The 18440-nt window shown below is 34.8% G+C and overlaps 1 long non-coding RNA gene across 1 annotated transcript; it reads left to right on the forward strand.

Moving 5' to 3' along the window:
- Positions 1-1455: 1455 nt before the first annotated feature.
- LOC131015489 (uncharacterized) lies at positions 1456-4159 on the forward strand. Its single transcript, XR_009098550.1, has 2 exons — positions 1456-3184; positions 3602-4159. It is a non-coding gene; the product is annotated as an uncharacterized LOC131015489 (long non-coding RNA).
- Positions 4160-18440: the final 14281 nt, after the last annotated feature.

Below are 18440 nucleotides of genomic sequence, written 5' to 3' on the forward strand. Positions count from 1 at the left end.
TTAAACGTGTCCCTGGTCTAATCAAATCCATGAACCAAAATTTTAATAATTATAAATACTCCCAAAAAGGAAATTAGGTGTATGGAAATGAAAGCGTTGGTAGAATTTAGCAATGGTCAATTTTCAAAGTTAGGTAGTCGCACATGGATTGCAAATAATTGAAGAATTTTCAATGTAAATTCGGTAAGTATACACATCACCTCATGCATCTTTAGGAGCTTAGAGATACACTAGATTAATTTTCTCCTTTTCCTTTTCTCAAGAGGAGCAAAACGAAATCAGAACGCGTTAGACAGTTGGTCATTTCCTCGAACCTTCCTATATTCTTATTATAGATATAGGTTTTGAAGTTGGGCTGCATCCATGAATTGCATACTCCTCTTGAGCTTCGCATTAATTCAAGTTCATCAAATGAATTCTCTTGTGCACTTGAGCTTCTTCCTTCGGGAATGTATGATATGATTTTAATTTTGAGACCTAACGGAGATATATAGGTGGATCATAGGGAGCTATTCTTATGTGCTTTTGGGAGTTAGTAGATTTTTTTGAGACCTAACGAAGACAGAGAATTTACTAATGTACTGTCATATACTGCTCTACCGAGAGCGTTTGATTATCTATGCGATCGCTCATCAAGACTAGATTAAACTGGTACTTAGGATTAATATATAGGTTTATTATGTGAATTTGATTAATGAATTTACATCCCTAGGATCAGTTGTTTTATTATCTGATTTTCTACTTGATTTTTATTTGCTTTGTTTCAGTATTAGTTTTAATTAATTAATTCATTTCAATGTTTTGCTTGAATATTGTTAGAGTCCTTATATATTAGAATTAGTTACAGTGATTTCATTTATCAGTCATCGTGGATACGATACTCTAGCTTGCTGTTTGTTGCTACAATTACACTGTTATAGTTGCAGTTTTTGTTGCTAATTAAAATAGCGATAAAGTTCCCATCAAAAACTCAAAAAAAAAAGGAAAGAAAAAATCTCAATTTTGGATCAACTTTAAATATAGAATTTAAAAGGGAGAGTTTAATTGGGTGGTAATTAATCTTGTTGTGGGGACTTGATGATTGAAAAGTGTCCATGATCTATTATTGGCTGCCAATTATAGTAATTGTAGTGCCACTGATCCGCCTCTCTTGTCTTCCTCCAAATGTGAAAAACCTCAGCTCCTTCGCATGATCAAATTAAAGAAGCTGCCTAACCAATTTCCCTTTGGAGAAAAAGGTTAGTATATATATATATATAAAGAAGTTTGCATGGACGGCTCACCAGACGGCTACTATTCAAGTGAGTCACCCTATTGTAACTATGAAGGAAGTAGCCACGTACAGAATTGGAAAGTTTGAAGATATCTTTCACGAATGCATGGCGTAGCCAGGGGGGGCTGACGCCCCCTCCCAAATTTTGAGGTTTATATATATATATATATATATATATATATATATATATGTTTATATTATAAAAGAAATTTGTTTTATAAAAGCAGATTAGCTTGTTATATTCTTTCATTTATATTTAATTTAAGGATAATTGTGTTATTTAAAATTATATAATCTATAAAAATATTATACATTATTATCACTATTATACTTATCTTTTAATAGAAAATGCCTAAAATGGATGGAATGTCAAAAAAAAATTTGTTTAATTAAATAATTTATTAATTAATTACCCGGATTTATGGCTTCATTTTGGCTAAGAATGCCAGTGAAATCTTCGGCTTTGCTGAGAGTGCCATTTGAATTGGGAATGGAATGATGATTCCTACTTTGATTTTATTTTTATGTTTGGTATATTATCTTTGTATAAATCATCATTCTATTTGAAATCACCATATATATATATATGAATTATCATTTCTTCCGCCTACTATGATATTAGTCATTGCATTCTATTTTTAATAAAAGTATTTTATTGAATAAAAAAATATTTTAAAATAATATTATGGACATACCAAAATAGTAAAAGTTGAAACTATATCATGGACGGAGGGAGTATAATAAAAGAATTTCTCAGAACATAGTGAAATATTTTCTCGGACAACTCCTTTTCATTTATTTTATTTCCAATGGTAATTGATAGTTTTTGGGTAGTGGCGTGGAAATATTTTCAATATTTAGTATGATAATTTTGATAATTTGATCACCTATTTCCAACAAAGTAAACAAGTGTATAATCTTAGATAAGTTTTTTTTTTTCATCAATACTCCCTCCATCCTATTCTAGCAGGGTCGTCCCTATTCTAGCAGGGTCGTTTTCCTTTCTGAGACGTCTCACTAGAATATGTTTGTTTTCGATTTTGAGAAAAAAAAATGTTTAATTTATGTGAACCAACTCCTAAAATATAAGTTTATTAATTTTCGTATCCAAAAGAAATGAGCGTATTAGAATATGACAGAAGGAGTATAAGATAAAAAAGCGAAGTAAAATAATATTTACTTTCGTCTTTTTTTTATTTATCGTTTTTCAATAAAAAATTTACCATTAAAATAACCGCAAACTTAATAAAGATATTATCCAATCCATCTTTAGGAAGCATGGGATCAAATTCAAATACTTGCATCATTTTGGTAATGGAAATAGAAAGAAGTAAGGCGTTAACTTTTTCAGAAAAAAGCAGCAAGAATCGAAAATCTTGGAAAAAGAGAACGAAAGATGAAAATGCAGATTTCAAAATTAGATTCTCGAAAAGGAAACAATTGCCAAGTGTATTGAGAAAAAAAAAAAAAAAAAAAACAATTGTCAAAATTAAATCTTTTCCATTTCTAGCATTCATGCAATATCAATTATGACAGGGAATCTTCTTCTTTAATTGGGAGATCCTATTTGTGAAAAACACCACCATTAATTCTCACCTATAATCTAATCTCTCTGTGTTTCTGGCCTTTATAATCTGCTAACTCCTTCTCCACCTCTCATCTCTCTTCCTCTCTCTTCCCTACCCAAACCCTTTTCCCTCTCTCTCCTCTGCCACTGTTCGTCGGTGGAAAGCATCGGCGGCAGCAGCGGCGCTGCCTCATCTCTCCCTTGACCTCCAATAGACCACAGCTCCAAACACACATAGCCGCACACCAGGTGTTCGATTAAAGGAGATAGAAATTCGGAGGGGTGTTTTTGGGGGCACCTATTAACTGAATCCCCAAGCCGATGGAATTATCCCATTTTTTCAGGTTAGTTTCAGCTGCTTTCCCCACAAGATTTTTTTTTTTCAGTTTTCACATTAGGTTTCGTGTCGTATGTGTTTTTGATGAGGATGTTTCTGGTTTCGTTCCTTTTGTTCTGATTAGGGTATGAAAATGTGGAATATTTAGTATTGGCCTTGAGTTTGAATAGTGTTCTTGATTATTATGGTAGCTGCACACAGGTAGATGAAAATCGATGATGAAGTAACCAAGCTATACTAATTAACTAACCATACTCCTTGATTAGTTTATTTGGTTATATGAGATTAATGACATTGACTTGCCTGCCAGAATTATGATGATTTTGATCGTAATTGATCTTGTCTCTAATATTAACCCGAAATTGGTGATTATTTGGTTAAATTAAGATCAATACTTATGTATGAATATGGATGATTTTTTCAGAGTTTTGAAGGAGATGAGATGGGTGTTTGCTAGTTGTATTGTTGGCATGGGCAGCATTGGAAATATATGGCTAAAACTCTCCAATCAGGTGGCAAGAGTCAGACGAGCTGCTGACCAGCTTCATACTCGGTGACTCCTGCCGTCCATGCTGCATGCCAGGCATCCACGTATCGCCCTAGGAATATCCCGAGGGGCTCAGCTGGGTCCCACCGGCACAGCCAAAATCTCCTAAGTCTTTCCTCCATCTCTGTAGTATATGTCATTTGATCGATCGCGCTCCTATGCTCGGTAAAATGTGGGGGTGGATGTGGTGGCTCCATCTGAAAAATAGGTTATGTATCAAATACTAGCAATAAAACGAAACGAGTAGAAGAAACTTAAACAGTTCCTAGGGTCCATCTTCTATATTTGAACATCATGTGTGATACTCAAGGTTCTGCTAATGCTATCTACGTAATTCTACTACTATCTCATAGGTATTTCTAGCTTTCCATCTTATCGCAACAATCTGTGGGGTTCTTGGTTCTTAACACTCTTTTAAAACCTTCTTTATTAGCAGAGAGCACATACAATCCCACCATGTCATCGTTCTTGTTGGGTCGAGGGAATTCAGGAAAAATCCAACTCGACAAGCATTTCTTGCTGAATCGTTAAGGCTCGGTCTATCCCAAAACGTCATTTGCTTGAGTTATTGCATATCATTAGATAAAATAAACATTGTTGGCATAGTTCTCTTCTTTATAGGACACCTCCTTTTTCTTTGAATAGTTTTGAAAATGCTTTTGAGAATTTTGTAAATACCTTTGAATTCTTAAAATAAAACGTACCTTGAGATGGTGGTGCGACGGAGAGATGGGAGTGTTAGCAACGTTTAGGAGTCTAGAGGTACGATGCTAGACTCAGTTTCAAGGAGTTCGTGGTTATCAGAGACATATTTTTTTCAACATTTTTCATTTTTTTTGTTTTTGCTGTTGGAATGCTTTTACTTCAAATTAGTTTTATTCAAGTGTTGTACATGCTTTGACAACAAAAATGGAAAAACATCTATTTGAATTATTTTACGTATTTCTGAAAGAGATATCGACAAATAAGTCAAATCCCTAAATAGTTATAGTGTAGTTAATTAACTACTTTCATTAGAGAAGTAACTAAAACCAAACTAAAGTGCAAAGATATAACACCCGTTGACTTCTAAGTGGAAGATGAAGACCTCCAAACAAAGTCATACAAAAATTGCAATTTCAATTAATTATTACAAATTTCTGTATTAGATCATTAATTTCAATCTTCATTAAAGCTGAAGTTGGGCGAAAACGAAAAAACCTAACGCAATTCTCCAATATCTCCGGCGAGCATCCACGGCAGCCGCGCCTCCTCTCGCCGTCTCTCCTGATCACCCAGATGAAGATTTTTGTTTTTTTTAGAAAAAGAAAAAAAAAATCAAGTCTTGGAGCTTGTTTGTTACAGATTCATCTCATTTCTTTTGTGTTTGTTGCTGAGTTTTTAGGAGTATATATATATATATATATATTATGCCAAGTCTGTCATCTTTTCTGACAATAACTAAAGGGAGAGATTATATATGTTCTAAAATAAAGCTTTGAAAGGAAACGAACCTTCTTCAGTTTGGTTTTGATGAGTATGTTGCTGTATTTGTTGTTTTCGCTGTAACAAAAATGAAGAGAAATTGATGAGGTGACAAAAAGGGAGTTGGTGAAGATAGGAACTAAATCATATGAATTGTAAAGGGAAACTCAAGATTCTTCATTCCAGATTATAGCTCTATATATAGAGCAGAATACATTCTGTTTAAGTTACAAGACGGAGGTTATTTTGAACTAATAAGCCTGCCACATCAGCGAAGCCATAACAGAAAGATTAACAGAGCTGCATGGAATTGGTGAAAAAAGGGATTCCCAAAACCTATGCATGGAAGTTGGGACCTATGCATGGAATTGCGTGAAAAAAGGGATTCCCAAAACCTATGCATGGAAGTTGGGACCTATGCATGGAAGTTGGGACCTGCATAACGAGGTGACGAGTGAGTAAATGGATAACACGCAAATGAGAAAAAAATCAAGTCTTGGAGTTTGGTTTTGATGAGTATGTTGCTGTATTTGTTGTTTTCGCTGTAACAAAAATGAAGAGAAATTGATGAGGTGACAAAAAGGGAGTTGGTGAAGTTGTAAAAGAAAAGAAGAAAATACCACCTCAAGATTCCTCGATCTTTAGATGAAAAAATTTGACCTGAAACAAACAATGGCCATTTTTATAAAAGTTACAAGGATTTAATTTCCAATTTTCAATTCCTTTTTCTTTTCTTTTCTCATTCTTTGTAATGACATAAACACCCTTCCAAATTCGGAAAATATCAGAAACGGAATATTCTGAACTTCCATTGTGTTTCCAAATTCAAATTAGGGTTCGATCGATTCTAGCAACGATTTCCAATTAAACTATTGTGTTTGATGTTTCCTTTGCTAGTTTATGAGTGATCGCATTTTCTTAGTTTTCCAATTAAAAAATGTGAAACAAATTAAGTAAACAACTACAAAATAATCCTTCAGACGAAAAAGTTTTTAAAAAATACCTCAAAGCTATTTGGCTATTTCATACCTACATAGTCCATAGTTTGACATGTCTTCATCCAAGCCACACACCAATTCCTAAGCTCAAAGACATTTCCCTAAAATTGGCTGCTAAGAATCCGTGTGTAAGAATCCGTGTAAGAATCCGTGTGTAAGAATCCGTAAAATGTTGAAAACATCTTTTAGAATGTCTTTGAAATACGTGCCTAGACAAATTGGCTGCTTTGAAATACGTAATCATTCCTTTAATTAGTTTGTATGGTTTCAACATTTAATATTCGGCAGCACAATTTTAATGCTTGGCAAACATTATTTTTGATCGGCAAAGGTATATTGAAATGCAAATATATAATTTAACTCATAGCTGTAGAAAATATTAGTTTTAGATTTTATTGAATAAATTTGATTATTTTCCATAGTATCGGCAAATAATCTCAGCACCCATTTTCTATTCTTGGCAAAGATTATGTTTGATCGGCAAAAGTATATTTAAATGCAAATATATAATTTAACTTTCGTTGCATAGAATAAGATTTCAAATATGCAATTGAATTTTATATTTTTAAAGTTGAGAATGGAGATTCTGTATGATACTGAGGTTGGAATTATCAGTTCCATCTAAAGAAATATGTTGTTGATGGGGTGACTGTGTGTTTCACTTGATGATATGATTTGAAACTGATTAACCTGAGCTATTCTTATGCACCAGTTTCTACATCTCTTAGGCATATTGGGTTTAGGTGTATAACTTATTTATCCTACATTAAGATCAAATGATTTTGTTCTTCAACCTAAGCCACAATTTAAAATGTGACTATTACTTCGAAGGACCGTAACTAAGTTACAAGAATTGTCTCGTATGCAACTATAAATATCATTATCATCTTGAGCTTGAAAGATCATAACTAACTTCTACACATCATCTTGTATGCAGCTTGAAAAATCTTGAAAAAATTATGTGTATTATTTCATGTGGAGCTTGAAATATCAGTAATTGAATTTCGAGCATCTTGTTTGAAATTTGAAAGAACAAAATTGACTCGTGAACATTATCTCATTTGAAGTTTGAAAAACCATAACTAAGTTTCTGAAAATCATCCCGTGTGAAGCTTAAGAAAGCTGATGCAAGATTCGAATTGTATTAATTTATTTAGTAATTTAATTGATAAATTTTCATAAAAAATTAATGTTGAATCCAAATTTTATTTTTAAAATATATACAAAATATACTATTATTTTATAACCAAATTAAATTGAAGAAATAATTTACTTAATCACACCAATTTATTTTTCAAAATTAAATTAATTAAAGTATGTATTTAATTAATTAAGATGGTAAAGTTAGAAATGGGTGTTAGGCAAAAGATAGAGAAACTGAAGAATTTTTCAATGGCAACAAAAAAAAGGATTCCCAAATCAAACAAACCTATGCATGGAAGTTGGGCGAAAAAAGGGATTCCCAAATCAAACAAACCTATGCATGGAATTGGGTGAAAAAATGGATTCCCAAATCAAACAAACCTATGCATGGAAGTTGGGTTAAAAAAGGGATTCCCAAATCAAACAAACCTATGCATGGAATTGGGTAAAAAAATTAATTCATACTTAATTAACGAGTGAGTGAATTATCATGATCTACTCTATAAAGAGAACAGCCATAAGCATATCTATATGAAGAATGAAAGCTGTCAGTGCCACCAATTAGCGTTCTCTTTCAACCCATAGACTTGTGAAGACTTGGCTTGTTCACATGAGAGATATTAGATTGTGTAAGGATGGAATCTTAATGTGATATTAGTCGAAAAGCTGCTTGCTGATGCACTTAATGTGAATTAGGCTATAATATTACTGTGGTTAATTTCCTGCTGCAGTGACTGTGGTAATCACATTTAGATTTTCACTTGCGTGCAGGGGCGTAGCCAGGGGGTAATTTAAATGAAATTAAATAATTATATATGTAGGTAATTGAAGTAGCATATGTGTGGGTAATTATTTTTTTGCCATAATTATATTATGTGGAAATGACGTGGGGATAAATAACTAAAATTGTGGATAGAAATATTATCCAGCTGCTGGGCCTCTAAAATTGGCTGCTGCTAAGAATCCGTGCCCAGAAAATCTGTTTACCGAGGTATAAAGATACCTAGACAATGATATCTGTTTGAAATAATTTAATTGCAACTTAAGATATATAGTCTAAATTAATTGAGTACCATTAACTTCGAACTCATTCATACCATTTCATTCAAATTTTATTGCATTGATGAAATTTCTAAATAACTACATAAATTTAAATTTTCATGAATTGCTTAAAAAACAAATTAGTTATTCAAGGTATATATTATATACGTATAATAAAATTTCATAATAAATAGGATTAATTAATAATTAAAATATATGCTAAATCTGACGTAAGTATAAATCATTAGAAATATAAGAGAATAATTATTATAGATATACCGGTATGTACATGTATACACATTACCATTAATTTACATAAATCCTATAGTTTAGTATTAATAATATTTTATTAAAAAAATAGATTTAAATACTCTCTCTCCTCTCCTCTCCACTACAGAGACGTGAACTCTCTCTCTTCTCTAAATCTCTCTATTCTGTAAATCTCTCTTTCTTTCTCTCTCTTCTGTAAATCTCTCTCTCTTTCTCTTCTTCATCCTGTAACTTCGCTGACCCGTGTCCCCTGCTGTCCGATTACTCTCGCCGTCGCCTGTACAGTATTTCCCCCTTCAACCTCCACCCACCCAGCTCTTCCTTCCTCGTCTTGGCTGAAGATCCATTAACAACCAAAATAGAAAGCGAAAAATGTCTAGTGATTCTGAGCTTCTTCGGCAGCTGCCGCAACAACATCTGCAATCCATTCTGCCTCGATATATGGGATCCCTTCGAGGGATTTCTTCTCTCCAACCTCCCCTCCACCGCCCGTGAGACTACCGCGGTGAGCCGATGGCCGACGCCCGCATCAACTGGAAAGAGACGACAGAGGCCCATGTGTTCAAGGTTGATGTTCGCGCACTGAAGAAAGAGGAGGACACAAATATTCAATATGGGTTCTTCAGAAAAATAAAAAATGTGAAACAAATTAAGTAAACAACTACAAAATAATCCTTCAGACGAAAAAGTTTTTAAAAAATACCTCAAAGCTATTTGGCTATTTCATACCTACATAGTCCATAGTTTGACATGTCTTCATCCGAGCCACACACCAATTCCTAAGCTCAAAGACATTTCCCTAAAATTGGCTGCTAAGAATCCGTGTGTAAGAATCCGTGTAAGAATCCGTGTGTAAGAATCCGTAAAATGTTGAAAACATCTTTTAGAATGTCTTTGAAATACGTGCCTAGACAAATTGGCTGCTTTGAAATACGTAATCATTCCTTTAATTAGTTTGTATGGTTTCAACATTTAATATTCGGCAGCACAATTTTAATGCTTGGCAAACATTATTTTTGATCGGCAAAGGTATATTGAAATGCAAATATATAATTTAACTCATAGCTGTAGAAAATATTAGTTTTAGATTTTATTGAATAAATTTGATTATTTTCCATAGTATCGGCAAATAATCTCAGCACCCATTTTCTATTCTTGGCAAAGATTATGTTTGATCGGCAAAAGTATATTTAAATGCAAATATATAATTTAACTTTCGTTGCATAGAATAAGATTTCAAATATGCAATTGAATTTTATATTTTTAAAGTTGAGAATGGAGATTCTGTATGATACTGAGGTTGGAATTATCAGTTCCATCTAAAGAAATATGTTGTTGATGGGGTGACTGTGTGTTTCACTTGATGATATGATTTGAAACTGATTAACCTGAGCTATTCTTATGCACCAGTTTCTACATCTCTTAGGCATATTGGGTTTAGGTGTATAACTTATTTATCCTACATTAAGATCAAATGATTTTGTTCTTCAACCTAAGCCACAATTTAAAATGTGACTATTACTTCGAAGGACCGTAACTAAGTTACAAGAATTGTCTCGTATGCAACTATAAATATCATTATCATCTTGAGCTTGAAAGATCATAACTAACTTCTACACATCATCTTGTATGCAGCTTGAAAAATCTTGAAAAAATTATGTGCATTATTTCATGTGGAGCTTGAAATATCAGTAATTGAATTTCGAGCATCTCGTTTGAAATTTGAAAGAACAAAATTGACTCGTGAACATTATCTCATTTGAAGTTTGAAAAACCATAACTAAGTTTCTGAAAATCATCCCGTGTGAAGCTTAAGAAAGCTGATGCAAGATTCGAATTGTATTAATTTATTTAGTAATTTAATTGATAAATTTTCATAAAAAATTAATGTTGAATCCAAATTTTATTTTTAAAATATATACAAAATATACTATTATTTTATAACCAAATTAAATTGAAGAAATAATTTACTTAATCACACCAATTTATTTTTCAAAATTAAATTAATTAAAGTATGTATTTAATTAATTAAGATGGTAAAGTTAGAAATGGGTGTTAGGCAAAAGATAGAGAAACTGAAGAATTTTTCAATGGCAACAAAAAAAAGGATTCCCAAATCAAACAAACCTATGCATGGAAGTTGGGTTAAAAAAGGGATTCCGAAATCAAACAAACCTATGCATGGAATTGGGTGAAAAAAGGGATTCCCAAATCAAACAAACCTATGCATGGAAGTTGGGCGAAAAAAGGGATTCCCAAATCAAACAAACCTATGCATGGAATTGGGTGAAAAAATGGATTCCCAAATCAAACAAACCTATGCATGGAAGTTGGGTTAAAAAAGGGATTCCCAAATCAAACAAACCTATGCATGGAATTGGGTAAAAAAATTAATTCATACTTAATTAACGAGTGAGTGAATTATCATGATCTACTCTATAAAGAGAACAGCCATAAGCATATCTATATGAAGAATGAAAGCTGTCAGTGCCACCAATTAGCGTTCTCTTTCAACCCATAGACTTGTGAAGACTTGGCTTGTTCACATGAGAGATATTAGATTGTGTAAGGATGGAATCTTAATGTGATATTAGTCGAAAAGCTGCTTGCTGATGCACTTAATGTGAATTAGGCTATAATATTACTGTGGTTAATTTCCTGCTGCAGTGACTGTGGTAATCACATTTAGATTTTCACTTGCGTGTGTTGCAAGAACAAGTTTTTGGTGACATTATTTGCTTAAGTGACTATGTCAATTGTGTTAACTTTAATGCTTGGTTCAGTCAAATTCATAATAAATGGAATAATAACATGAGAGCTGCTAAAACCTATGCATCCCAAAAACCTATGCATCCCAAAACCTATGCATGGAAGTTGGGACCTGCATAACGAGGTGACGAGTGAGTAAATGGATAACACGCAAATGGGGAAAACGTGATTATGATTGAAAGTCTATAAATAGACATGAAGAGACTCCTACACACACACTAAACAAATCAGCCTAGCACCTACCCAGCACTCCACCCCCCTCTCGCTCAGCACTCATCACCTATCCCCCCCCCCCCCCCCCTGCACGCAGCACCACCCCACCACCCTCACACCCTCCTTCCTCTCAACCACCCCCATCTCTCCAGCCTTTGTTAAGAGGCAACAGCAGCCAACATTTGGAGCAAACGCAGCAGCAACAGCAGCAACGTGAAGGAGCAGCAGCTCGCGGCTGAACCGCCGAGCCGCCGCCCCTTTTCTTCGTCTCTCTTTCGACCTCTGCTGTACCACCGCTCCACTGCCACCCTCCTCCCTCACGTTCTACCTCCTTGACGACGACGAAGCGAACGCCGGACTGTCAAGCGGCCAAGCTCTACGAGCCCTTGCTGCCTTACTTCTCTCTCTCGACTCTCACCCTCAAATTATAATTCGGCAGCCACCACATCTCTCCTCCCTAGCTCACCACCAGCGGTAACTCCCCAAAAGAACGAAAGAGAGTAGCAGCAGCTCCTACGCACCGCCGGAACCACTGCAGCTCGCACCGAGGAGGAGAGCAGTCGTCGGTCTTAGCTTCTCGGGTAGCCGACGCTTATTTTCTTGTCCCGACTTTTTCTCTTTCTCATGCACACCTGCACATATGCATGCATGATATATATATGTATGTGTACGTACATATGTATATAAGCATGAGGATATATATATATATATATGTACTTGGTATTGGTTTTATATATATATATATATATATATTATATTGAGTATATATTTATATAAGAAAGGATTTGATAATAATAATATTATTAGAAAATTCTTATTTCTAATAATTATATTTTTGGTTTAAATTTCTTTTCTTTGAAAAAGAAATCTTACATAGTAATATTATGGATTATTATGATAGATCGGGACGAGGAAAACGGGAATTCTAAGTTAGCTCAGTTGAAGAAGGAATATCAATTCGCTACGCCTTGTGGAGATAAGTAAGTACTTATTAATAAAGTACTTTATATATATATATATATAGATGACTCGTTTTATCGAGCATAGATACGTGATTCATATATATATATATATATATATATATTTATGATGGAGAAGAACTCCTATTAATGAGAGTGAATAAACGATTAATGATTGTTAATCGTCTATTTTATTTTTCTCTATTAACACGAATATATATATATATTCTCGTTTATTTAAGGTCTGAACGTGGTAAAGCACGCAAGTGATTATAAGTGACGATAAGGAAAGAGCAAGGACGAAAGGTAGGCATATTTTCTAACCCTAATATGCGGGCCTTGCAAACCCTCTTATGTGGGTTAAACATAAAATCTTTTATACGTTATTATTATTATTATTATTATTATTATTATTATTATTATTATTATTATTATTATTATTATCAATAATCCTCTATATTGGTGAAAAATTGTTGTTAAACCGTTGACTTGCCATGATTTGTGTTGATGAGTATATGGTACCTGCTACTATGATGATACGATCGGCCTTGAACTACGTGAGCTGACGGGCTACTAGTTAAGGTTTGTGCACATGGGTGTGATCGTGAGCCGTTGTCATGCATCGGCCGGTCACAGGAACTGAGAGGGTGGCCACCTTCTCTTTTCCATGGTTATTATGATTTCATCTTTAAGATGATGATGTTGGGTAGCAAAATGGTACATATGTTGTGAGTTAAATGGATAACCTGAATTGTGAAATATATGATTATTGATTATTATTATTTGGTTATTTGCGAAAATGGCGAACATGTGATTCTTTTCCTAAAATAATATCATGTGTTCAGCTACTGCCAGGCAAGTTCAACATCTAGCTCTAATTGAGCACCTTTCAAATTATTTTTCGGCACGTGTTTACTGAGTAATAATTTCATTACTCAGCCCTGCATGTATTTCTAAATGTGCAGGTTGAATGACGATCGAGGGGAGAGTGCTCTATGTGCGTGGCACAAGTTACACTCGGAACTTTAAAATCACTTCTATTGTGTGTTTTAAATTCTGTTTTATTACAAACGGTAAAATAAATGCCCTCGCTTGTGAGGGTATTCGTATTGTGTCTCGATTGGACCTCACAGATTATTCGTCTCCATACGAGTAATCTGACTACGCTTTGGTTGTGTGTGTAAAATTTGAACCCCGATGTCTACTACTACTTTATGATAGTTTGTGCAATAAGGGCATAAGCCCAATGTGAGAAATTCTAATGTTGGACTAATATTGCTTAGTATTTTATTTGCAAGATGTCCCTTCAATGAGTCTTTCTATTTATATCATTAAGTTTATAATATATCAAACTCCTGTGAATAAATCAGTCCTTGGTGTAGTATTTGCGTGATGATTTATCCACGCTACACGGGCCTTAATTGGGAAAGGGCCGCGACACTTTCAGTATTAATTATAACACTTTTTATTCACTACCAATACACGTAACAATATTTTCTTAAAATTCGTGTCGTCCCATATTAAGAAGTTATTTGTGGGACGGAGGGAGTATTTCATATTTACTCACAATTCAGTTGTGATTTTCTTATTTTTCGAATAAATATTTACAGAAATATGACAACATACATGACCCTAAAATTTGACTTCCAAATACATCAATTTATAATTTTGTCTGTTTTTTTTCCACGGCGAGAACCTCCGGCCAAATTGAAACTGACGTGGCTCCTATGTGACAAAATCGAAACTGACGTGGTTCCTATTTTTATTTTGTGAATTTTAAAATGAAACGGCACCGTTTCATTGTACATGCTCTTCTCTTTCTCCTGTTCTAGTTGTGGTCGACGGATTTGGGTGTTTGATTTGGAGGGTTTGTTGGGGGAAGCCGGTGGATGAGGAGGGTTTGCTGGGGGTAGGCGGCGGAGATCGTGGAGGAAGGAGAAGGGTTCGCCGGCTGGAGAATAGGTGGCGGAGGTCGTGGAGGAAGGAGAAGGGTTTCGGGATGGAGAAGAGGCAGCGGAGGTCGTGGCGACGGGGGATCCGACTCTCTCCTCTCTCTCCGCATCTGGCTTAGGAAAATTGGAGTTGGAGTTGGGGAATTGGGTATTTGTTTTGGAGAGTTTGCTGGGGGAAGGCGGCGGAGGCCGTGGAGGAAGGAGAAGGGTTCGCCGGTGGAGAACAGGCGGCAAAGGTCGTGGAGGAAGGAGGGTTTGCTGGGGAAAGGCAGCAGAGGTCGTGGAGGAAGGAGGAGTGTCCGTCGACTGGAGAATAGGCGGCGGAGATTGTGGAAGAAGGAGGAGGTTTTGCCGACCGGAGAAGAGAACAGAGACTTGAGCTTTGCCTCGCCGGAGGGGGAAAAGTGGCGGCGGTGGTGGTCGGAGATGAGAGAGAGTGATGAATCTAAGAGAGAAAGAGAGAAAGTGTGGTGACGTGTGAGAGAGAGAGTGGGGTGTGTGAGAGAGTGGAGTGTGTGTGTGTGTGTGATATGGTGATTCCGACTGTCACATAGGCATTCCGGTTGCCACGTTGACGTGCCGGTTGCCAAATCAGATTTGATTTGGGCGAATTTGTAATTTGTGGGAAAATTGCAAACCAATAAAAATTGATGTATCTGAAAGTAAAATTTTAGGGTCGTGATATAAATCAGAAAATTGAAATTTCTCACGGATTTTCCGGTTGTTAACCATTTAATTAAATATTCAACAAATTTCACGGTGATAATAATACAATATCAACTTACCTCTGCCAAACTATATGAAAAATATATACATAAATATAGAAATAAATAGGTGGGTGAGTGAGTACGAAGAATGATCTAAAATGTAGTAATTTAAGCCCTCAATAATTTTATTTTCTGTACCTAATTCCTAACAAAATATTATTCCCCTAAAACATTCTCAACAATTACCAGGAAAGAAACGAAAAAGCCCAGTAATTACCGTAATCAGGAAAATACCAATGGGCCAATTCGTGTGGGTCCCACAATCGCTATATATATATATATATATAGTATATAAAATCAACTTAAAAAATATTTTTCTTCCATAAATTGGTAAGACTTTAGTATATAAATCAAACAATATATGCATATAATAACACTTGGACAAAAATAATTAATGAGAAATTTAATTAATTAAATCAGAATCCAAATTAACCAGTCATTGGTTCAATTAATAAATTAAATGGGCAAACCCAACAAATAAAGATGTTAAAATAAATCGGCCCAATCTTAAAAGAAATTCAGCCCACTTAGTGAAATAGAGCCCAAACAAAATTAAATAGATAGGGGCCCAACATAAAAGTCAAATTTTAAAAATTCTTAAAAGAGAAAAACATGTTATGTTGTGATGCCCCGCTCTTTTAAATACATATTAGATTAAATATGTGCATTAGTTATAAAATTCTTTTAATTATTTATGGTGATTATTTTGTTCAGATAATATTATTTCAGCAAAAGTCTGTATAAGAGATACAGAGCTGCGATTTAATATTCAGTCATGAATGAAACCAATAATTAAATTTATTGGTTTAACTATACGTTTGAGACTTTGTTTTACCAGTTTATTGATTTAATCAATATTATTAGAAAATTTAGATTTATAACCGATTTTATAAATCGTGTTATTTAAATCAAATTGCTAGAATTATAACTTGAGATCATATGCATAATAATTTTATTATTTCGCATTATATGAGTTAAGGTATTAAGTCGCGAATTAATTCCGACTTTCACGTATTAAATCTCAAGATTGAGGATTTAATTTATATAAATACGACGAGTATTTATTAAACGAGAATTGGAAAATTATTACAGGAACTAGGAGAAACTAGATCACGGCACTACACGTATGTCTCGATTTTTCATCCAACACATCAATTCCTACACTATTTCCTACACTATTCCCTACACTATTCCCTATACTATTCACCTTCCCCTCCAATACACCATTACTGCAGAAGGAGATTGTAAAGATTGCAGATTTCTTCCTGTAGTATATCTGAACTCCATCACACCCCAAAGTCTCCTGTAGGAGAAGAAAATCACGCCAATATCCACAATTTTCAAAAGCTTCAGCACGCCGAGAAAGAAATTTCACGGTAAGATCACAATTGTCAAAGGATGTAAATTTCAACGATCAAATCTTCAAAAGTTGCAACTCCAGGTACCAAAATTTCCACCATTTTGATTCTGTTGTCTGCAGAAACTCCTCTATAAATTGAGGAGAGTTCTGCAGAAGGAAGAAGTGCAGCGAGCAAGAGAGAGTTTGAGATTTGTTTTTTTTTTTACTTGCAAGAGCTCAAGTGAGCTCCCTTCGCCGGGCCATTTCTTCGTCGACCGGCCACTAGGCTCTGAACCGAGAACGTGTACTCATTCCTCCATCTTTAGGCTACCAAACCCAACAATCGAAAGGCCGAAACCTTCTCTATATTTTCCCGACCAAAGGCCACAATATCCTTCGGAGGCCAACGTCGAATTCCCGACTTAGCCACCGGCCAACTTACGGCCTTCGTTTCTCACTATCCTTACGACGAAAAAGGATCGAGAAATGTCACGACCGGACTTAATTAAGGATAATTATACCGGGAAACCATGACTAAGGGAGGGAGATAAGAAGCGGGAGTAGAAAAGGGAAATAAATAAATAGAGAAGGATCGTATTTTTCATTAATAACGAAGGAAACATCTAATATATATAACGAAGGTTTAGTTGTAATGATTCGATTGAACTAGTAAGTTCGAATATTTCCAACTTAGCCAAAATAACATAAGACTTCTTTGAGTACACAGCGGAAGTAATAAGGTTTCTGATTACATGTATGAAGACATGTACCCAAGAGTTTTTCAAAATATATATATACTGTCGAGACAAAAGAAATTCCTGCTCGTCACTTCATCACCATCGGCTACTGCTCAACCTGCACATTTAGAAATACATGCAGGGCTGAGTACAAAGGTACTCAGTGGGCACATATGCCTACTATGAAATATAACATACTTCGTAAAGTTGTAAATTGTCATGCCATCATAAACAGTACAGCAAGGGAGTTTTTCGCTAAAGGCCCAAGCTTACTAAATTCATTTGTGATTCTTAAAGTTCGTCTGCAGACTAAGTTCTCTTGTAATCTATCATATCTGAAACTTTGTGCCGGAGAGGTGGCCACCTCTCACGAACACTTGACCGGCCAACCCGCTAGATGACTCACGGTCACTGGTGTACACTAGCCCTGGCAGGATAGCTATCAACTGCTCAGGACCCGAATTCGATTACATAACACATCAGATAGATATCATACCAAAATTTAAACATTTATGGCAAGACAACAGTTGAAATAATTTTCAGTTTAAAGATTTTGTAACTGAATAACTTATTAAATTGTAACATTAAACTCATTTGATATATATGAAAGTAATGCCCACCTGTTAGCAAAGCTTTACTACAGATTAATGACTCCTTGACGAGCTCTTATTCTTGCTCTCGACCTTTAATCCGAGAAAATAACGTAAGACTTTAAATCGAGGAAAAATTCTCAATTAAATGAGAATGCGCAATTTAACTATGCATGAATCTCGTATGCATGAACTATTATTCTGAGATAATAATCAGGGAATTCTCTATTGTTAATCCAGATTATCGGATTTAAACAAAAGCTAAGTCTCGTCTCATGAAGCCGGATAATTAACAAAAATTAATCCGTTCTCTTCGGGGTGTTCTAATCCGTCAATTAAATAAACCCCGCTCCTCGTAGTCAAAAGAAAATAAATAAATACTTCAGCTTATTCGCTTTATAACCTCATAATTAATCGGCTTAATAAATAGGAATAAGTAATGTTATAAGATTAAATAATTAAAAGGCTCAACAT

This window comes from Salvia miltiorrhiza, chromosome 3 (assembly GCF_028751815.1).
Source record: "Salvia miltiorrhiza cultivar Shanhuang (shh) chromosome 3, IMPLAD_Smil_shh, whole genome shotgun sequence".
Lineage (NCBI taxonomy): Eukaryota > Viridiplantae > Streptophyta > Magnoliopsida > Lamiales > Lamiaceae > Salvia > Salvia miltiorrhiza.